Raw genomic sequence first — 22,682 nt, 5'->3', positions numbered from 1 at the left:
TACCTGGGGCGCGTGCAAGCGCCGGGGGCTGTTTGTGCAATGCCTCCCCAAAAAAATAAAACCTCCTCGGGAGCCGGGAGCCAGCGCTCGCTCCGCTCCCTGCCCTGGCTCGGGCTCCGCAGAGGGAAAACCTAAATTCTAAATTATTTTGGAGGCGGTGAAGCGTGGGGTGGCCCCGTTCCAGCCGGGCTGGGAAGGGGTGTGGGGAAGAACTGGGAAGGGGTGGCCGGGCTGAGGCAGCACGTGCTGCTCCTCACGGAGTTCCAGCGTCGCTCCAACAGCTCTGCTCCCCTCTGGGATGGGGCTCAGACCCACAGCTCCTTCTCCACGGGGGTGGAAAGAGTCTGGAGAGACTGGTGGGAAGCAGGAAGAGGAGAGACACAGTGGGTGTCCCCCACGGAGTCTCTTTCTGCTCCATCCCCTTCCCAGAACATGCTTAGACCTCCCAGCACCCCAAAACAGGCCCCCAACTCCAGCCCTGATTATTTCGGGCCACTTGAGGGTGGTGGTGCAAATAGAAAGACCAAGAGGCCTCTTCCCAGCCCTCTTCCCAAACTGAGGGGTGTCCCAGAGCAGCTGTGGCTGCCCCATCCTTGGAAGTGTCCAAGGCCAGCTTGGATGAGGTTTGGAACACCCTGCTCTGCTGGAAGGTGTGGAATGAGATGAGTTTAAAGGTCCCTTCCAGCCCAAACCACGATCCTGTGAAGCTGCATTTTCCCAGGAATTTGGATGGAGCAGAAATGTAAAAGCCAACAACAGGAGCTGCTCTTCCCCACGGAGACTCTCAAATTCCCCCCGCGCTGCTCTGAGCTCAAACCCCGCACATTTAGGATTTACACCCCAATTCCCCCCCGGGCTACACCCAGGGGTGCTGCAGCAGGTCCCGGTGTTCGGGTGGGTGTCCCCACGGCAGGATGAGTTGGGGTCCCCCCCTTGACCCCCCTCTCCCTCGCTGGGAGCTCGCCCGAGCCCCGGCTCAGTTACAGCAGCAGACGAGATGTCATCACACCGAGAGCCCGGGCCTTGCATCACAAGTGTCTTGCAACGAGGAAAGCCAAATTTTTTACAGGAGCAGCACACACGCTCTCTCTCTCTCTCTCTCTCCCTCTCTCTCTCTCTCTCACACACACACACACACACAGCCTCGGTAATTAACTTAATAGGTTTCTTACAGAATGCCCCGTGAGTGATGCTCAACATATTCAAGTGTTGACAAGACGGCGCTGAACCCGACGCCTACACAACGGGCAAACGAGGCTCGGAGCGCAGACACACCTTCATTGTCTGAAACTTGTAGTAAAACTCCAAACCCGCCCTTGTGAAACGGGGAGCTGAGCAGATGGGGCTCAGTAACCCTTCAGCTGCCAGGACCTGGCGCGGGACCTGGCAGGACTCAGGTGAGGTGGCGGCGGGTGGTGCCCAAGACCCCAAAATTGATTTATAGGTGGGTTGGGCAAGGTGGAGATCAGGGCAGATGCTTCCATATGTATTTGGGGTGTGTAATTAAGGGTTTTTAGCCCACTGGGATCATCATCCCTGATCCTTGTGGGTCCCTTCCAGCTCTGGGTATTCCACGATTCTGTGATTTGCTGGGCACTGAAATAAATCAGCAACTTCTCCCTCATCCACAAAAAATATTCACCCTTCAGAAATCAGCTGTAAATCCAAGGGCATGAACACGGCCTTGTCCTGTGGGTTTGCTCCAGGTTAATATTTGGGCCACTGATATTAAAACAAACGGCTGCTGGACAGCCCCTCCCTGTGTGTCACCTGCCCAGCTCCAAGAGGAATCATCCCCTTCCCTCCTGCCTCAGGAATTGTGTCATAACAGACACAATTTTGGCTCATCTGTGCTGGATGGGCTCAGCTCCCCATCCAAGGCAGCACCAAACACCCTCCCAAAGAGCCAACAGCACCCACGGTGACCCAAAAAAAAAAAGGTGAAAAAAAAAAATCACTGGAAGAGGGATTAATGGGAGAACCAGTTTGGATGGAGCTGTGTTGCAAGAGGCAGCAGAGATCCATCTCCCGCTGATTTGGGATGGGATCTTGAGTCAGGAAAATTGCCTAAGAAAGGGTGGTCGTCGTCCATACAGGTTTCTCCAGGTTGGGAAACGTCCTGCCAGCGGCTGGGACCCGCGTGGAGCAATCCCAATCCCAGCCTGGCTGTCATCACGGTGCTGACGAGCTCCCAAACCCGTCGGGCTCCTCGGCGTCCCCTCCACCTGCATGGGGCCCTGCAGCTGCGCCCTGGCCCTATCGCCCCGGGATCGGATCCGGTTGGATCGGGGGAAAAGTCTGTCAGCGGCTGCTGGTGACGCCGGAGCAGCAATGGGATCGTTCCCATGTGTCGCTTCCAGTGTATTTCAGAAGGGTTGGAACCCCAAATTTGGTGGCTTTTCCCTGTCCCCCTGCACGCTGTGACCTCAGGGCAGGCTGAGGACTCTGCAGGGATGCAGGATCCATCGTTATTCCTAATTTTAAGAGGTGCAAAAGCATTTCAGAGGTTTTGATCAACAGAGCAAAAGACCCAGAACCTCACGCACAGCAATTTTTGGGAGATTCTTCCAGCCCCAGAACCTCATGCACAGATATTCTGGGGGGCTTTTCCAGCCCCAGAACCTTGGACACAGCAATTTTTGGGAGATTCTTACGGCCCCAGAACCTCATGCACAGATATTTTTGGGAGATTTTTCCAGCCCCAGAACCTTGTGCAGAGATATTTTCAGGGGTTTTTCCAGCCCCAGAACCTCATGCACAGCAATTTTTGGGAGATTTTTCCAGCCCCAGAACCTTGTGCACAACAATTTTTGGGAGATTCTTCCAGCCCCAGAACCTTGTGCACAACAATTTTTGGGAGATTTTTCCAGCCCCAGAACCTCATGCACAGCAATTTTTGGGAGATTCTTCAGCCCCAGAACCTCATGCACAGCAATTTTTAGGTGATTCTTCCAGCCCCGGAACCTCACGCACAGCAATTTTTGGGAGATTTTTTCCAGCCCCAGAACCTCATGCAGAGATATTTTCGGGGGTCAGAACCTCATGCACAGATATTTTCGGGCGTTTTTCCAGCCCCAGAACCTTGGGCACAGCAATTTTTTGGGGGATTTTTCCACATCCAAAGAGTGTGGATGCTGCAGACGAGACCTGGGCTGCAGACGGGTGAATCCACAGGGCTGAGGTGCACGGGAATTAAGGATTTAGCTGGGAGTTAGCTTGGCATTGTCAGGGAATTAAAGGTTTACCTGCATGTTGCAGACGGAGGCTTAAAGATTTTACAAACACACGAGATTTACAGCTCTCCCAAATTTCGACACCCTCGGGTTTACCCCGCCAGGGAGGATTTTGACCAGGTCTGGGTGGTTGTCCTGACAAAACCTGGTGGGAATTGGGGTTCAGGCTTTACCCATGGCCACGTGGCACCTGAAATCAGCCCGAAACCTTGAACCTGTCTGGGCTCTTGCAGAGATGGAGCCAAGTGGGATCAGACCCTAAAGCTGCACAAGGTAAAGCCACCGGTTCAGAGTTCATTGCAGAAGGAATCTTTGCATTAAAATCTCTTTTCTCTCCTCAAAAAACCCGGTGACATCCCAGGTGGTTGAGACCTGGAGCATTCCCTCCACCACCACCCCCAGCATCCACGGCTGGGCCTTAAATCCCATAACCAAGGTGACGCTGCAGGGCGGCGAATCCTGCACGTCCAACCCCTTCCCAAGCATTCCCAAGGACGAATCCCGGCGGGATGCGAGGCGAACGCATCCCAAACACCCTACAAACCCGGGGCGGACAGCCCGGCCTGCTATCAGCTGCCCATCGGGAATTGCAGCCTCTTGCATGCGTGGAGCAAGGCAGAGGTGCAGGAGCTGTGCAATTCCCAGCCCGGGGCGAGCGGCTCGCCCACACACTGGGAACGGGAGCTGCAGGCCGGGCCCCGATGGCAGGCGGATAAAGCTGCCCTTACGTAAGGCCCGGGGTTGCGTGGAGGATCCGTGGCGGGAGCAGACTTGCTCTGGGCTCAGCCCGGACCGTGCCGGCTGCCCCGGGATGGATCCGGGCTGGAATATCCCCTGGGGATGTGGAGCTGGCTGGACCTCGCCCTCCTGCCCCCAATGCTGGAGGCTCTGTGCCCGTCCCGGCCCCTTCCCAAAAAGTGGGTGCAAAGTAGGTTGTTGTTCACGAGGGCGCTGGTGATTATTAATAATAGCTCGGCTCCGTGGTGCTCCAGTTTTCCCGAGCTCCCTGGCAGCGTTCCGCCGGGGCCGGTGATTTAGTGCAACTTAATTATTCCCGGCGTTTCATCACCTCTTGTTTTTGATGTCTGTGTCTCTGTCAGGGCCTCACCTTCGTGACTAAGAGGGCCAGGGAAACAAACTGCTGGAAAAGGGAGTGAAAGGGGGAAAATCCCTGAGCTGGAGGGTGCTTGGAGGCCGGGAAGGCTCGGGGAGGTGGCCCGTGGGGACGCTCCGTGTGCTCCCGCTGCGGGATGGGATGTGCACGGGGATCCAAGTGTGGAGCCCCATGAGGGGCGTGGGGGGCTGCCCCCTAAACCCAGCCGAGGTTTCAAGCCTTGGCTGTGATTCCCAGGAGCAGAGTGAGCAGCATTCCGTGTCTGCTCCTTCCCAAAGGGAAAGGACGGCGCTGGGCCTTGTCTGCACCTGAAACACCTCAGCGAGGAACGAGCGGCTCCCCCTGCCCTGGGAAGGGTTGGATTTGCTGGATTTGGCTCCCAAGAACCTGGGAGCAGCCAGATGGGGGCTGGTAATGGGATCCCTGTGGCCCCAAGCCCTCCATCCCCACCATGGAGTCCAGAGGAGCCACGAGCAGCTCTTGGGACGGTGCCTTGAACCCACCTTGCACCACCAAGGGATGCCAGGAACCCACAGGGGACACGGGAAGGACTCAGGGATGCACACAGGGAAGGAGTTGCTCCAGGGAAGGAGGAATCAGGGCTGGAAGCCCACGGGTGGCAGGGGGAGCATCCTGCAGGAATGAGGCTGGATGGGGGTGAGCAACGCAGGGCAGGGCCGGTGCTGCCCCAAATCCGCTGGATTTTCCTGAGAAGTCAAAGCTGGGAGCAGGTGGGACGAGGTGACCACCGTTACCTGACATTTTACACACGATGGAAAGTGGGAGGAATGTCTTGGAATGGCTTTGGGCTGCTAAAAGGAGATGTAGTGCTGGGATGGAGGACTGGGATACACATTTGGGACTGGGATAAAGCACTGGGATGCAGGGCTGGGATGCACATTTGGGACTGGGATAAAGCACTAGGATGCAGGGCTGGGACGCACATTTGGGACTGGGATAAAGCACTGGGATGCAGGGCTGGGATGCACATTTGGGACTGGGATAAAGCACTGGGACTCAGGGCTGGGATGCAATGCTGGGGTGCAGGGCCAGGATTTAGTACTGGGATGAGGGCCCAGGATGCAGGGTTGGGATGTGGCACAGGGACACAGGGCTGGGATGAGGGGCTGGAATTCAGGATTGGGATGTAAGGCTGGGATGTACTGGGACACGGGGCTGGGGTATGGCACTGGGATGTATCACTGGGATGTAGCCCTGGGATGTGGCACTGGGATATATCACTGGGATGTGGCACTGGGAAATATCACTGGGATGTAGCCCTGGGATGTGGCACTGGGATATATCATTGGGATGTAGCCCTGGGATGTGGCACTGGGATATATCACTGGGATGTATCACTGGGATGTGGCACTGGGAAATATCACTGGGATGGGGCACTGGGATATAGCCCTGGGATGTATCACTGGGATATATCAGTGGGATATAGCCCTGGGATGTGGCACTGGGATATATCACTGGGATGGGGCACTGGGATATATCAGTGGGATATAGCCCTGGGATGTGGCACTGGGATGTATCACTGGGATGTGGCACTGGGAAATATCACTGGGATATATCACTGGGATGTGGCACTGGGATGTATCACTGGGATATATCACTGGGATACAGCCCTGGGATGTGGCACTGGGATGTATCACTGGGATGTGGCACTGGGATGTATCACTGGGATATAGCCCCGGGATGTGGCACTGGGATGTATCACTGGGATATAGCCCCGGGATGTGGCACTGGGATGTATCACTGGGATGTGGCACTGGGATGTATCACTGGGATATAGCCCCGGGATGTGGCACTGGGATATATCACTGGGATATAGCCCCGGGATGTGGCACTGGGATGTTGCCTGGCATGTTCCCACTTGGAGGCACAGCAGGGAAGCTCAGCAGGTGCCCAAGCAGAGCAGAGGATGCTCTTGGATCCATTTGGGATCCGCCAGCACCTCTCTGGCACTGCCAGCTTCTCTCAGCATCCCAAGGATTTCACCCAACCCCGGGAAAACCCAGGCTCCACTCCAGGCCACGCCAAACTCCACGAAGCCGGGGGAGAAAGCCAGGAATTTTCACGAAAAAGGAGGGGAGAGAGAGAGAGAGAGAGAGAGAGAGAGAATGAAGAAAAAAATATTAAAAAAAAAAAAATCCCACAGCATTCCCAGTATTTCCCTGTGTGTCTGTGGCCTGGCGCAGCCCTTCTGCTCACTGCTCTGTTTATCCATGACAGACAACTAATTAACATCGGAGCCTCTTGAAAGGTCTTTTCAGAGGTAATGTTCTGACAGAGGATGTCAGTGAGGAGCAGTGATTTGTCTAAGCAGTGATCACATTGTTTCAGACTGAATGAGGTGAATATTAAACTGCTTTAAATGCACTCTTCATAAAGCACTAATTACATACTCCCGGGGGAGTACGGGCAAGGAATACTAAACAGCCGAAAAGTCAACAGAGTGCTTTTTATAGTATGTTGCTGGGTTCTGTGTTTTTCTGTCTTTCTTTCTCTCTCTCTCTCTTTTACAGTAAAATCACAGCACGCTGAAGAATACACATTTATAGCACAATGCTTCACATCTAATTATATGGCAATCATTAGTTTTAACCTGGGTGTATTATATTTTCTTTGATATATCGTGCCCCCCGGCATCTCTTTGCATAGAACACTTCCAAAGGCATTTTCTCCCCTCCCTGGAAAAAAAAGTGCTTTTTTTTTCCCCTCTCCTTTCCAGCCTTAGCATTTGCTTATAATTCTTTTTTTTTTTTTTCTTCCCCCTAAACAAATTTTTTTTTTTTTTAAATTGGCAGGAATAAAAAGGGGTAAAAGAGGGGAGGAGGAGAAATCCGTTTAATCCAAATAAGAACCTGTTCCCTCCCTCCTGGAATCGTGCACTTTATTATTACCAAGGTAACTCCACTGGGGTTTTAAAGGGGAAAGGAAACACAGAATGGGCCATTAATGAATTGCTGCAGATCCTGCTGCACTCCTGGTCTGGCTCGGCCCCCGATTCCTGATGGGGTGAACAACTACTCCATGAATTATTTATTTTTTTAATAGCACAACTTGGGCGGAGGGGGGAGATGGAAGTAACCGCGAATAAATCCTCCCCACACTGAAAACCTCGAGATGCTCTCACCCTGGAAAGTGGAAAAAATAAAAGAGCAGCGTGTGACAGGCCCCGATGTCCTCGAGGAACCTGCTGCTTCCTCCTGGGAAGCGAAGGGAAAGCCGGGAAGAGGCGGTGGGGACAGGGATGAGGGGGACAGGGGCTGTTTGACCACAAATATCCCCCGAAATGCTCAAGCTCTGGCTCAAAAGCACGAGGTGTGGCTGAAATTTGTGAGGAATGGCTCAAACACAGAGCATCTGCCCCAAATAGCAACTTTCCTGCCTCCCAGCGCCTTCCAGGGGGTCTGAAGGGGGTACAGGGAAGAGGGAGAGAGACTTTTCATCAGGAATTATAGTGCCAGGACAAGGAGTAGCGGATTCAAACTGCAAGAGGGGAAATTTAGCTCAGATATATGGGAGGAATTCCGCCCTGTGAGGGTGGGGAGGGGCTGGGATGGAATTCCCAGAGCAGCTGTGGCTGCCCCTGGATCCCTGGCAGTGCCCAAGGCCAGGCTGCAGCACCTTGGGACAGTGGGAGGTGCCCCTGGGCATGGCAGGGGTGCCACCAGATGGGATTTAAGGCTCCTTCCCTCCCAAGACCTTCTGGGATTGAAGGATTCCAAATGCGCAGGGTTGGTTCCATAAATGTGGGGCCTGGCCCAAAAGCACAGGGCAGGATTCATAAATGGGAGTTATGGCTCAAATAAATCGAGTCGGACTCACACGCAAAGGTCACAGCTCAAACGCAGCGGTTACAGAATCCCAGGATCTTGGAATTGTTCAGCTTGGAAAAGCCCTCCAGGGTCATCGAGTCCAAGCTGTGCCCCATCCCCACCTTGTCACTGAGCGCCTTGGACACCTCCAGGGATGGGAACTCCCAGCATATCCCTGGGCAGCCCCTGCCAAGGCCTGAGCACCCTTTCCATGAGGAAATTCCTGCTGCTGTCCACCCTGAGCCTCCCCTGGCCCAGCCTGAGGCCGTTCCCTCTCCTCCTGTCCCTGTTCCCTGCCAGCAGAGCCCGACCCCCCCGGCTGCCCCCTCCTGTCAGGGACTTGTGCAGAGCCACAAGGTCCCCCCTGATCCCCCTTTGCTCCAGGCTGAGCCCCTTTCCCAGCTCCCTCAGGAGTTCTCCAGCCTTTCCCCAGCTCCATTCCCTTCCCTGGATTCACTCCAGCCCCTCCGTGAGGGTCCCAGAACTGGACACAGCAGCCCCAGGACCATCCCTCCGGCCATCCCAAGGGTGCAGCTCCTCCTGCCACGGACACTTTGTCCCTGGGGTGTCACTCCAAGGCCACCCCCCTGCCCTGCCCGAGCTAAAGCACCACACGAGGCCACGGAGGTTCTGTCCATGCCCAGGGCACCCCATCCCGGGATCAATCCCGCTCCGTACGGCACCAGGTGCCCACGGATCCGGGCAGGAGCGTCGGGAACGTCGCGCGGAGCCGGCGCTGACTGGGCCCTTCCTTCAAGGTGCAAACTTCCTCGGAAAGGAAGAGTCATGCAGCCTTTAGAGTTGGTTTTTTTTTTTCCCTTCCTTTAAAGAACATGAAAGAATCTGATAATTACTTCTATCTACCACCCAACTGTACTAATTACCAACCTATTTCTTCACAGTATGACAGACACAGGCTCTCCAAAACACATAGAGATAAATTAGCACTAATTGGTTTTCCTCTGGCTGTTTGAATTAGTATTTAAAGCTCCAATTACAAAGCAGAATAATTACTATTAATGTCCTGTCGCAGTACAAAAGGCAGATATCTCGCGAGCGAGTCCAGGTGTATTATTACACTGATTACAGAATATTTAACCTGGCTCGTTAAGACAAAGACACGAGGAAACTTTAAAAAGAGGGAGGGGGGGGAAAAAAAGGGAGAAGAAAAACCGCAGATGGTGGCAGGTCCCTGCAGGGGATGGATGGGGGGGGGTCTTTGAAACCTGGGATGAGAGAGGTACGAGAAGGAGAGAGGGAAAAAGAGCAGGAGAGGAAAAGAGGGGGATGAGAAAAGAGCAATCCTTTGGAAACCATAGGAAATTTTGGGGGGATGAGGAGGATGCAAGCACTGCTCTCCCAGGCAGAGTCCAGGGCATAAAAGGCAGAGCACGGTGCTGGAGTGTCCCGGGGGACCCAACACCTTCCTCCTCCTCCTCCAGGAGGTTCCACATCCCTAGGAAGAGACCCCAGCTCCCTGCCCAGGGGTTCTCGGGAGTCAGAACTTCCCCACGGGATGAAGGTGGGAAGGGGCAGGGGCAGGACAGGCAGGACCACCCAGCAGCTCCCCCATCCTGGTGATCCCAGGCAGAATCCGGATGGAGCTTCCCTGTCCCCGGCAGCCCCGCGCCTCTCCCTGCGCTGTTCTCCCACCCCACATCCCGGTGATCGGGGCTGTGCGTCCAGCTGGGAACACACGGCCCCATCCCCCACCTTCCCAGGAGATAAGGGGAGGGTCTGGCTGTGCCCTGCCACCGCGGGGACAGTGCCACCGCGGGGACAGTGCCACCACGGGGACAGTGACACCACGGGGACAGTGCCACGCTCTGCCTTGGCACCTGGTGGTCGCCTGGCGCTGGGGAGGACACGGGCTGACTCCTTCCTCCTCCCACTTCATCCATCCCTGGAAAGTCGGAATTGTGGGATTCCTCTGGGCTGGGTTATCAGCACCTGCAACCCCAAGGGACACCCCAGAACCCTCCCCAAAGGGGGCACCTGGTGGGCAGCGCTTCAGCTCCCGCATCCCATCAGCTCCACGGCAGTGCTCCCGCATGGATCACGTCCCGCAGCGGCCAGGACGGCGCGGGCGCAGGAGGGAGAGTCATTTTTGGGAGTGGACACTTTGGTTTTGCCACCTGGGAGGCCCCAGGGCTGGCAAACAGGGGGATTCCACACCCCTCTGCCAGCCACCATGCTCCGGAGGGCTGGGATGTGCTTCTCCCGGCGTTTCATCCCTCTGGGATGGCACGGATGGACAGCCCGGCAGTGCCCTCTGGTGCTCCCGGTCCCTTGCCACCAGCCTGGCACCGCGCTGGGGTCCCCACTTTGCCGGGGGGGGGTTCCCTGGGCCACCCCCGTGGGGCTGCTCCGGCCTGGGCAGCGCCCGACAGCGGATGGGCCACGGGAATCTTCTCCTGGGAGAACCTGTTGGGCCGGGTGCTGCCCGGGCACCCTCCCACAGCATCCCCATCCCGGAGGGGGCACCCCGGGAGCGGGGGGCAGATCCTGCCGCGGTCGGGGCGGGGTGGGGGGGGGGGCCGTGGGTGTGTGGAAAAGGGGGGGAGGACGGGGAGGGATTTCTTTTTCCGAGCGAAGGTGGGTGGCGTGCGGGGATGCCAGCTGGCGATGGGCTCTATTTCTACTGACAAGGCTTTACCCTGTAGGTGTGAGGAATTCCAATTAAATATTCAGCCTATTTGTCTGTGTGTGGGAGAGGGTTTGCTGTGCAGGAGGAAAGCCTCACATTCAGCTCCGGAGCTAACCATTAAGAGAGAAATTAGCTCAGTTCATCAAGGGAAGCCAGCGGAGGGTTTTCCCTCGCTCTCCTACCTTGTTCCATCACTCTCGTTCAGGAACAGCAGGGAATGAACCCATCGCGTTTGGCAGGGGAGCGCCGAGCCGGCCGCTGCGCCTGCACCGAGAGCCAGAAGCACTTCCCAGCCCGGGAAAAGTCATTTTCCCGGATGCCTGGGGGATCCCATCCCGGCTCAACCCACCCCAGAGGCTGCCGAGGGAGATCGATGTGTCGGGCGAGGGGTCGGAGGCGTTGGGGCACTGAGGATTTAATTGCTCTCGCATTTCCCGGCCATGTCCTTTCCGAGTCGTTGACAAGACACTAATTAATCACTGCGAAGCGAAAGCTCTCGCTTCCAGATGATCTTTTTAAGATGTGAGTGCCCCGTGAGAATCAATGCCTTATCGATGAGGGGCCCTGTAGCCGGGGCAGCGATCAATGGGGCTGCAACCATCGTCCCTTCCCACCCCCGCGGGTTTGGGGTCGGGCTCAAGGCAACGGAGAAGCTCCGCAGGGTGGAAAATCCCCCAGGAATACACCCAGGCCATCAGCTGGGGGAGAGATTGGGGTGGAAAATGACATTTTGGTACCGGGATGCTCCTTGAGGATGCAGCAGGATGGGGATGGATCCTGCACTGGGGGAGTTTTGGGGAAGAACTGCTTCCAAAAAAAAAAAAGAAAAAAATTAAAAAAAAGCCACCATGGAGCTGATTTCACCGTTTTCTGGAGCTTGACGTGTTTTTGCCCTTTTGAAATAACTTTCCATCTCAGAATACCCAAATTTTAAATAGAACCTAAAGTGACGAGAATAAAAAAAAAAAAAAAAAAGAAGAAGATGACTTTTTCATGAAACCACAAACGATATCCTGTTTTCCTGCTCTGTTTTGGGGAAAAGAAGTTGCTCCTGACGGGAATGAAGCCGTAATTTCCTTCTCCTGAGGGAAGGCAAATGTCCAGGCTCCTCCATGTGAGGGGCACTGATGGGGACTCAGGTCCTGGGACCTCACTCTCCACCTTTGAGACTAAAAAAAACCACCTGGAATTTGAGCCCAAACATTTTTTGGAGGAAGATGAAGGTGATGGGCTGCTATGAGAGGGGGGACATGGGGCATTTAGGGAGGCTCCCAGTGCTGCTCTGTCCCCTTGGCTGATCAAACCAGACCGTGGTGCTTGGCCCCACTGGGAGGAGGATCTGGTTTTAAAGGGCTTGAAATCCTCCCTGGGAATTAATTTCAGGCAGGAAAATGAATCCATGAATCCCTTGGTCCAACTCCAGCCCTGCTGCCTCCGGACCCAGGCTGTGGGGACTGTCCTGCCATCCCCTGGGACAGACTTCCCACCCCGGGACAGACTTCCCACCGCTGGGACACGGTCACTGGGGGCTTTCCTGATGCACCTGAGACAGTTCCAAAACTCATCGGGAAGGAAAAGCCTTGCCTGGATCCCGTGGGATGCTCCCTGCCACGCTGAGCTCCGCTCAGGAAGGATGCAGGGATCCCTACCCCCTTCCCGTGCTGCAGAGTGAAGGGATGAGTTCTCCCACCCCTTCCCAAACACGGGATGCAGGGATCAGCTTCCCTACCCTCTTCCCCATTCACAGGATTCAGGGATGAGCTTCCCTGACCCGTTCCCATACTGCAGAAAGACGGAATGAGTTTTCTTACCCTTTCCCATATACGGGATCAGGGATGAGCTTCCCTGCCCCTGCCGTACCCAGAATTCAGGGATGAGCTTCTCCACCATACCCAGAATTTAGGGATGAGTTTCCCTGCCCCCCTGCCATACCCAGAATTCAGGGATGAGTTTCCCTGCCCCCTGCCATACCCAGAATTTAGGGATGAGCTTCTCCGCCATACCCAGAATTCAGGGATGAGCTTCCTTGCCCCTGCCATACCCAGAATTTAGGGATGAGTTTCCCTGCCCCCTGCCATACCCAGAATTCAGGGATGAGCTCCCCTGCCCCTGCCATACCCAGAGCTCAGGGATGAGCTTCCCTGCCCCCTGCCATACCCAGAATTTAGGGATGAGTTTCCCTGCCCCCTGCCATACCCAGAATTCAGGGATGAGTTTTCCTGCCCCCTGCCATACCCAGAATTTAGGGATGAGTTTCCCTGCCCTCTGCCATACCCAGAATTCAGGGATGAGCTTCCCTGACCCTGCCATACCCAGAGCTCAGGGATGAGCTTCCCTGCCCCTGCCATACCCAGAATTTAGGGATGAGCTTCCCTGCCCCTGCCATACCCAGAATTTAGGGATGCGTTTCCCTGCCCCCTGCCATACCCAGAATTCAGGGATGAGCTCCCCTGCCCCTGCCATACACAGGATGCAGAAGCTTTATGGAGTTTCTCATCAATCCCAAATCCTATCAGTTTTATGGGGCACAAAACACCTTTTTAGGGCCGAGCATCCCATCAAAGGAGCAGAAGCCCTCAAGAACCAACCCCTCACCTTCCCCATCCCACGGGATCATCCCGGCAGCACCCGCAGCGTTGCCGTCGGGACCCCCACCTCTACCCATCCACACAATTCCTTTCCTTTCCTCCTCACATCCGAACCCGGGGACTCCATAGCAACCCGCAGCTCCCGGGGTCTGACTCCAGCGCTTTGCTCGGCGCTGTCACTTCGTTTCAGGCTACCCCCGGGTAGGTGTGAGGAACTCCAATTAAGCATTCCGCTGGCTCCCTGTGTGGGGGGACAGGCTCTGCTGTGGAGGAGGGAAGCCTCGGCGGTGACTAATCGCTCAGACACCGGGTGTCTGTGGCACCAGGGGAGGGCAGGCAGAGGGTTTTCCTTCACCGTGCAGCTGCCTCTGCATTCCCTTTTCGGGAGATATTGCGGCTCCCCGCCGGGCTCGGGGGCTCCCGGGCGGAAGTTGGAAAGATCCCAAGCATCTTTCCGGCGTGGCTGGGGCTCCGCGGCGATGCCGCCGCCGCCGCTGCCTCTGCTGCGGATCTCGCTGCTGCCGCAGCCTTTGCTGCTCTGCCTTGCACAGCTCCAGGGTAATTTTTCCGAGGGAAACCACATTCCTGGGGTTTTAAGGTGCCCCGCGCTTCTCCTGCCGTGGAGGGCAGGTTGGTGCTTTTGCGCCCTTTGGATGAGCAGCCCTCAATTTGGGCGAGTACCGTTCGATTTGGATGCTGAGCCCCAAAATGAGTACCTGGCCCTCGCCTGGGGAGCAGAGCAGAGGATCCCACCCTCGGCCACGAGCCCAGTCCTGACAGAGACGTGACAAATTGGCCACTCCGAGATCATCGCCCCGTGCAAAGATCACTTCCCACATCCTCCCATTCCTTATGGAAAAAGCCCAGCTCCACGCACCCAGCCAGATGAGGGTGATGCACAGGGCACGCGGGGCCCCAAACACCCCAAAACTGCCCCTCTCGGCCGGAGCCGGGGGTTTTCCTGCCTCAACGCTGCCTGCGGCACCAGCTCCCTGGAGGACGCAGCCGAGGGTGACACGGAGGCACACGGCGGTCCCAGCCCGGGGACACTGCCCCGCTCCTCGGGGACACCGGAGCTCTTCCCCGACCTTTTAAAGCGGCTTTAGGAGTCAGGGCAAGAGGCGGGAGCGGGCCCAGCCCAGCCGGCGGCTTCGCCCCCGCTCCCCGGGGAGGCGAGAAGGGGGCCGGCGGCCGCCCCCCGCCACCGCCGTGGGCAGCGGCAGGATGTGCTGTCCCTCCCCTGCACTTCCCAGCGAGCACTTTACATAACTTCTGCTGCTTAGTCACAGCTTCGACTCTTTTTTTTTTTTCCCCCTTTCCCTTTTTTTTTTTTTTTTTTTTTTTTTTTTTTTTTTTTTTTGGAGCGATTTTCTCAGCCGCATCAGAGCGCGAGTCATTTCGGCAAAGGGAAGTCCCTTCCTTTCTTCCGTTCCCTTGGTAACTGCACAAATTTGCTCTTCAAATGATTCATGACCGGGGTGCTGTAGGAGTTCCCTCCTCCAACACAAATCGCTCCCACACAACCACACACGCCCGATTAATCATTGATCGGTGTCTCTTCCGCGAGGTACCCCCAGCTCCAGCGCTCTCCTCCGGCCACCACCGCGGCCACCAGGATGCTCCTGAGGTCCCTGGATGCTCACAAGTGTCCCCAAATAGGGGACGCAGGCGAGAGTTTGTAGGAAATCCCATCCCCGGACAAGTTTTATAGGCTGTAAATGAAATATTCCCAAGGTGGCGGGACAGGTTGGTGACAGGAGCCGAGGGCTCCCCGTGGAGCCAGCGATGGAACCGGAGCTCGGCGCCGGCTGATGGTGGTGGATAAACCTTCCCTCAACTCCCAACTGCATCAGCACAACTTTATTCACGTTCTGATATTTGTTTCCGTCCCAAACTTCCTTAGATTAAACACAGGGAAAACTGAACAGCCAGAGGGTCACCCCTACCGTGACCACGTTGGAGAGACAGAGCCCAACAGCAGAAAAAAAAAAAGCCAGAAAAGAGCCAGAAAAGAGCTGGAAAAGTTCTTTTTGGACTCTTGGTGAGTGAAACGCCACGAGGCCGAGCATCATCCCAGGGCCACGACGCTCCTCACACACCTCGCACACCTGTACCCGCACAGGGAAGCAGCTTGGGGTGGAACTGGGAGCTTGGCTGCCAGGAATACTTCAGCTGGAAAACAAAATTAATCTGCGAAATCTCTCCCTGCCGTTTTTTTGGTAGGTTTTATCTGATTTATTCTCTCCTCGTTAAGAGGAGCTAATTAACAAACCGTCGTTTAAATAAACAGCAGCCAGAGTGTTTGTAACCTCGGCTTTATTGAATTGTGACAAATTAGTAGCCTCTGCGTGTTAAATGAAACACAAGCACCGAGGGGAAAAAAAACCTGAATTCCCATCTGGATAACGATCCCTGGATAACGAGCAGAGGGAGCAACTCCAGGCCAGCACGACCGACACGTGTTAAAATCCCAAATAACCCCAAAACCTGGCGGGTTTCTGGGTGCTGAACGCTTCAGCGCTGTGGCTTCACCCTGAATTCATCCCTTGGGAATGGCAGGGTCAGGATCGCCCGCGGGACAAGGCTGGGATGTGGATAAATCGCGGATCCGTGGCACTGTAATGGTGACAATAATCCTGTCACGCACCTCTGTGCCGAGCCCGTCACCCCGCGGCTCCCGGCGCTCCTGGGAGGAGGGAGCGGCATTCCCAGGGGACGAGTCGGGGTTGAAGCCGTGGCCACGTGTGCCAGGCCGGCCCTGCCCTCCCCAGCGCGGAGCACGTGGAGGAGGGAAGGAGATTTTGGGGTATTTTCCCCCTTTTTCCTGCCCCAAAAAGGGTGCAGCCAACACGCTCCGTCCTCCCCGTCTCTGCTGCATCCCGGCTGTGGGATGGGCATTCCCAAAATTCATCAGAGCTGCTGCTGGTCCCCAGGGTGCTTCCAGCTCCTGCTGTCCCAGCGGGAATTGCTCGGTGACAGCTCTCTCCAGGAGCTCTGGGAGTGTAATTACCCGGGAGCATTAATTACACTCCAGGTGAGCACAAAGCCGAGCAGGGAGCGCGGCAGCAGCTCCTGCGGGGCGGGAATGCCGGGAGTTGCAGGGATGTAGCAGTGGGATCAACCCTCTGGCATCCTGGGACACAACTTGCCGCTGGACAGATCCCCCTGGGACTGAGAGAATCACGGAACCATGGAATTGTTTGGGTTGGAAAAGCCCTCTGAGTCCAACCACTCCCCCAGCACCGCCAGGGCCAGCACCAAGCCCTGTCCCCAAGTGCCACATCCACACGGCTTTAAAATCCCTGCTGGAAAAGCGATCCCAACGCTACCCCAGGCTGGGCAACCTTTACAGGGAAGAAATCTTCCCAATATCCAACTTAAACCTCTCCCGGCACAACTTTTGTCCTGTCATTGTTGCCTGGGAGAAGAAACCGACCCCCACCTATCTCCAACTTCCTCCCAGGCACAGAATCTCCTTTCACACATTCCTCAGGATGAGAAATTCATGGAATCAAGAGTGGTTTGGGTGGGAAGGGATCTTTAAACAGACCCAGTGCCACCCCCTGCCATGCCCAGGGACACCTCCCACTGTCCCAGGTTGCTCCAGCCTGGCCTTGGGCATTTCCAGGGATCCAGGGGCAGCCACAGCTCCTCTGGGAATTCCATTCCAGGGCCTCCCCACCCTCACAGGGAAGAATTCCTTCCATAGGGGCTTAGAGCATGAAGAAAACTTCCCTTGAGCAGCAGCCTCTTTACTTATTTGGGGTTTTTTTTGATTTTTTTTTATTAATAAAGGCTTCATTAACGAGCAGCGACAGAAACTCACACCAGGGAACTGAGTATTCCGAGGAGCCAAGTCATCAATTAAACCAACATTTCCCTCTGTTCTTTCCCTTTCGAACCCTCGGTTTCATCACCAAAAAGGGGAGTCGAGAGGGCTCCAGCAAGGAGGAACAATACCAGGGCACCAACTCCTACAGCTGCCCCTTCTCCCCCGCAGTGAGGCGGGGATCAGCGATCCCACGATGCCACGGATCCGCGGGATTCATGGATCCTGCACGGCACAGCCAAGGAAAGCTGCCCCAGCACCTCCAGTATCTCCCAATATGTGGAACCCTCCTGCCTGCAGGGTACTCAAAAGCTGATTTATTTTTGCCCTCTGGCATCAATTCATGATTAAAAATCATTCCTTGCCCTGACAAGGTTTTTCTCCTGCTGGGATGCTGAATGCACCTGGATCACCAGCGCTCTGCCAAAGCGTCCCCAAGGTGTCCCTACGACTCTTCACCCAGCGGCCGAGCAGCAGGAGGGACAGCAGCCAGCAATTAGCAGCCGATCTCTCTGATTTTTGGTAAATCCAAGCATTCTGGATAAGCTGGAGCCGCATTCCACGTTCCACAGAGGAAAAGTTTCCCGCAGAGCACACGTCCCTTTGGGATGGGGACAAGGGGGGACGGGGCCACGGGCACGGGCGAGCAGCCTGCCCCCCGCAGCTCCACTTCCATCCTTTCCTTGTGCAAAAACCCCATAATTTTTAAGGTTAATAAAGCCCTTGTTTGCTTAAGACAGCACCTGTTTCTATGGTGACACTTGCAACCCGGAGCCTGTTTATCAGCGGTGGCGCCGAGCGCCGTGACAGACGCGGCCACCGCCGGGGAAGGCCAGCGCTGCTGCCAGCACCTCTGGGGACAGCGGTGCCACCACCCCTCGGCACCCGAATGCGCCAGTCCCCACCCATGGGATCCCCACTCCGCCCTACAAAGCCACGGGAGGTGTTGGAGCTGCACCCACAGCGGGGGGAAAGCCGGGATGGGCGATGGGTGGGAATGGTTTTCCTCCAAAAACGTTGGATGCCCTTCCCATATCCAACCCCAGAGCTGGCTGTGGCAGCTCCGTGCCTCAGTTTCCCCCCGAGGCCTGCCCTGGGAAGGGGTTTTTGGGTGATCCGAGCGGTGCCGGCGGCAGCAGCCCCCGGCGGGTCCCGCTCGGCTCCAGCCTGGCGCAGGATTTCTCCCGGCTGGCAGAACCCGTTTCCATAACGACTTTCTGTTACAAACATATTTTGATAAAAATAAAGTTAAAGCGGCGAGGCTTTTGGTGGAGTACAAATTCGCTGCTCTCGCCCTCCCCCTTCCTCCTCCCCGAGGAGGGGGAATAAAGACGGAAAGCTTTCCATTTGAAGGGCAGTATTTTCTCCCTTCTTTTCCTTTCCCCACTGAATACAAAATGGAAAACCTTGTTTACCGGGGATTCGCTGTAAACCGGTTCCGACTCTTGCCTGGTTACCTGATGCTCTACAGTATGTACAGGATAATGTGATAAATTCATTTCCAATTCACTGCATTATCCTTTGAATATTTTAATGACTCATTGAATGGAGTAAAAAAAAAAAAAAGGGGGGAAAAAAAAGCTATTTCAAATGAACAATTATGCTGCATTAGAGTAAAGGCTGATTATATTTAAACACTGCTTCCATGGATAACGGGACATATCGACCTCCGCCTATAAGAGCTAATTTGGCTCTTATCTCTAAATAATTTTACACTGCAAATTACCATGAAAACCTAAAGGGCTTTAAAAACATTCATCAAAAGATATTATTCCACTTTGTGGCAACATTTTTATTTAAATTATTTTGAATAGGAGTGAAAGCATCTCTCGTGTTTGACAATCGGAGCGACGACGGAGCAGCGGCAGATAAGGAGCGGCGAGCGGCGCCGAGGGGATGAGATGTTCCATCCCCAAAACCCACCTGGGAGAGCAAATCCCGAGCCAAACCCCAAAGCTGGTGGCGTGCCAAAGTACTGCAGCACCCAGGAGTGGCATCTAGTGCTGCTGGAGCCGCTTGCCTCCAAACCGGGGCATGGCAAAGCCTGGGTGATGCCAGAGGGATGCCAGGGCAACACGCAAGGGATGCCGGGGGGAGGCTGGGGTGATACCAAAGTGATGCCAGGGTGGTACCCAAGGGAATCTGGGGGGATGCTGGGGTGGTACCCAAGGGATGCTGGGGGGATGCTGGGGGGGTGCTGGAGGGATGCTGGGGTGGTACCCAAGGGATGCTGGGGTGATACCAAAGTGATGCCAGGGTGGTGCCCAAGTGATGCTGGGAGGATGGTGGGGTGGTACCCAAGGGATGCTGGGGTGATACCCAAGGGATGCTGGGGGGATGCTGGGGGGATGCTGGGGTGGTACCCAAGGGATGCTGGGGTGATACCCAAGGGATGCTGGAGGGATGCTGGGGTGGTACCCAAGGGATGCTGGGGTGATACCAAAGTGATGCCAGGGTGGTACCCAAGTGATGCTGGGAGGATGCTGGGGTGATACCCAAGGGTTGCTGGGGGGATGCTGGGGTGATACCGAAGGGATGCCAGGGGGGTGTTGGGGTGGTACACAAGGGGATGCTGGGGGGATGCTGGGGGGATGCTGGGGGGATGCTGGAGGGATGCTGGGGGGATGCTGTGGCAATACTCAAGGGATGCTGAGAGGATGCCAGGCCAAACCTAAGGGATATCGGGGTGATACCCAAGGCAACACCCACGCGATGCTGGGGTAGAGCCAGGGCAATACCCAGGTGATGCTGGGTTGGTGCTGGGGTGCTACTGGGTGATGCTGGGTGATGCTGGGTGACACTGGGGTGATAGTGGGGGATGCTTAGGTGATACCCAAGTGATGGTGGGTGATACCGGGGTGATGTTGGGTGATACTGGGGTGATAATGAAGTGATGCTGGGTGATACCCAAGGGATGCTGGACAGTGCTGGAGTGATACCCAAACACTGCTGGGCGATGCTGGAGTGACGCTGGGGGATGCTGGGGTGACACTGGGTGATGCTGGGGTGATACCCAAGTGATGCTGGGTGATACCCAAGGGATGCTGGACAGTGCTGGAGTGATACCCAAACACTGCTGGGCGATGCTGGAGTGACGCTGGGGGATGCTGGGGTGACACTGGGTGATGCTGGGGTGATACCCAAGTGATGCTGGGTGATGCTGGAGTGATACTGGGCAATACTGGGATGATGCTGGGCAATACTGGGATGATGCTGGCTCAGTGCTGGGGTGACACTGGGCAATGCTGGGGTGATACCCAAGGGATGCTGGGTGATGCTGGGCTGGTACCCAAGGGATGCTGGGTGATGCTGGGGGATGCTGGGTGATACTGGGGTGGTACCCAAGGGATGCTGGGTGATGCTGAATTGATGATGGGTGATACTGGGGTGATACTGGGTGGTGCTAGGGTGATACCCAGGTGATGCTGGGTGACGCTGGGGTGATCCTGGGGTGATACCCAAGCATTGCTGGGCTATACTGGGGTGACACCCAAGCACTGCTGGACGATGCTGGGGTGATACCCGAGCGGTGCTGGGCAGGCAACGCCGGGGTGATAACTGGGGTGACACCCAAGCACTGCTGGGCGCTGCTGGGCGATACTGGCGTGAGGCTGGCTCAGTGCTGGGGTGACGCTGGGCGACGCTGGGGTGACGCCAGGGCGCTGGTGGGCACGGGGGCTCCGCCTGCCCCCCCGGCACGGTGCCGGCCACCCCGTCCCTCCCGGAGAAAGGCACTTGCAAGCCCCTCTCTGCACCAAAGCAACAGAAGGTGTCATGTAAAGCCTACACGGTTATTTTAGAGCCAGTGTGCAAATAAGCCTGTCAGCTGAAGCTCCTCGGAGCCAAGACTTCCAGATCCCCCCGAGGATCTGCATCTCAACGAGACACCATGTGGCTGAGCCCGCCGGCTCCGCACCCGCCTTTGGGGCTGGGGGATCGGGAAAACTCCGCCTGCAGCCCCGGCGGGACACGCCAGGACCCCCCTCCCCACTGCACCCCCGGCCGTGGGGACCGAGCCCAGGTGGTTTTGTGGTGGTGTCCTGCCAGAACGTGGCTGATTTTTGGCGGTTTATTGTGCATTTTGTGGGATTTGGGGGGATTTAGACGCATTTCTGTGTGTGTAGAGGAGAGATACACATACACACACCCACGGGGATAGAGGGGATATATTTATCCCATCATTATAGGGATCATATCAATATATACGTTTTATATAGAATATTCCATGGAATCAGGGAGCGTCTCACGTTGGAGGGGACCATCAGGAGCATCGAGGCCAAATCCCTGCTCGGATATGTGTGTTTATATTTATAAATGTATTTATCTTGTGATAAGAGAGCTTGAGGAAGAGTTGGGATCAGCCCCATCCCTGGCAGATGGGGAAAACCCTTTTCCCTTCCCAAAAATCTCCTTTTTCCTGCCCTCTTGCACAGCCTGACACGGAATTTTTGACCTTCGAGATCACAAACCACCGGGGAATAAAACCCCACGTTCCATTTGTGCTGGAGGTTTGAATCCCACGTTTCCCTTCTTTGCTGAAAGGATTTTATACTCTCCCCTCCCCCCCCCCCCAAAAAAAGGGGAAAAAATAAAAAAGGAAAACCTCAATAATTTAATAATTAGCAAGAGGGAACGGCTCCGAAGGATCTGTGTGCAGAAGGAAACACAGGAGCTTGGGCTCCTTTGCGTTTGGTAAATATTAAAATTAATGAGAGACTTCCAGGACCCTGTTGTTAGAAATGCAGAAGGGTTTCTGGGAAGGATTAAAACACGAAACAGCACCAAAAAAAAAACCCAAAAAACCCCCAAGCCCTGTACACAAATTCCAGCAATTATTCCCGACGCTTCCTATTTTTCAGCCAATTATGGAATTCATGGAAAGTATTAATATCCAGTTTTAATTTGCTTAATATGCCCATTAACAATAAAAAGTCTAATTAAGGTATCTGTACAAAGAGCCCTCAGCAGTAATTTCAGAGAATAATAGAGGAGAACGACGCGATATTTCTTGTTAAATGCACGCTGCAAATTAATTGATATCTTAATTAGGCTTTAGTACCCAGATTATCAGTTAGATTGATTTAGGGCTGCAGCATCTCGTGTTTTGAAGAGATAAAAGCAAGCGGGAGGGGAACAAACTGCTTCCCCAAAATATTTCTGGGAGCGAAGCCACGCCGGGACAGGGGGAAGGACTCATCCCGTGGACACAGCTCTGGGAAGCGCCACCGCTCATCCCAAACTCATTTCTTCCCAGTGTTTTCTCACCCATTTCAAACCGTTTTAACCTCCCCAAAGAATTTAAAAACCAGAAAAGGAATTGAGATTTTCACCAAACCCACTTTTTCAACCACAAAACCCAACCGGCGGCAGGAGCTGTTTGGAAGGACGCGTTGTCTCTGCAGAGAAAACCGGTGGTGGCGAGTTGGCAAAGTGTTTTTTGGGGT

At 55.3% G+C, this 22,682-nt stretch overlaps 1 protein-coding gene across 5 annotated transcripts in view; it reads right to left on the bottom strand.

The window, feature by feature from the left end:
- PEBP4 (phosphatidylethanolamine binding protein 4) overlaps nt 1-22,682 on the bottom strand; it is an 83,267-nt gene that overhangs the window by 16,324 nt on the left and 44,261 nt on the right. The gene's annotated exons all lie outside the window — the stretch shown is intronic.

The sequence above is a fragment of the Aphelocoma coerulescens genome, chromosome 22 (assembly GCF_041296385.1).
Source record: "Aphelocoma coerulescens isolate FSJ_1873_10779 chromosome 22, UR_Acoe_1.0, whole genome shotgun sequence".
NCBI lineage: Eukaryota > Metazoa > Chordata > Aves > Passeriformes > Corvidae > Aphelocoma > Aphelocoma coerulescens.
The sequence above is the reverse complement of the archived record's forward strand: the minus strand, read 5'-3'. Positions and strand labels throughout refer to the sequence as shown.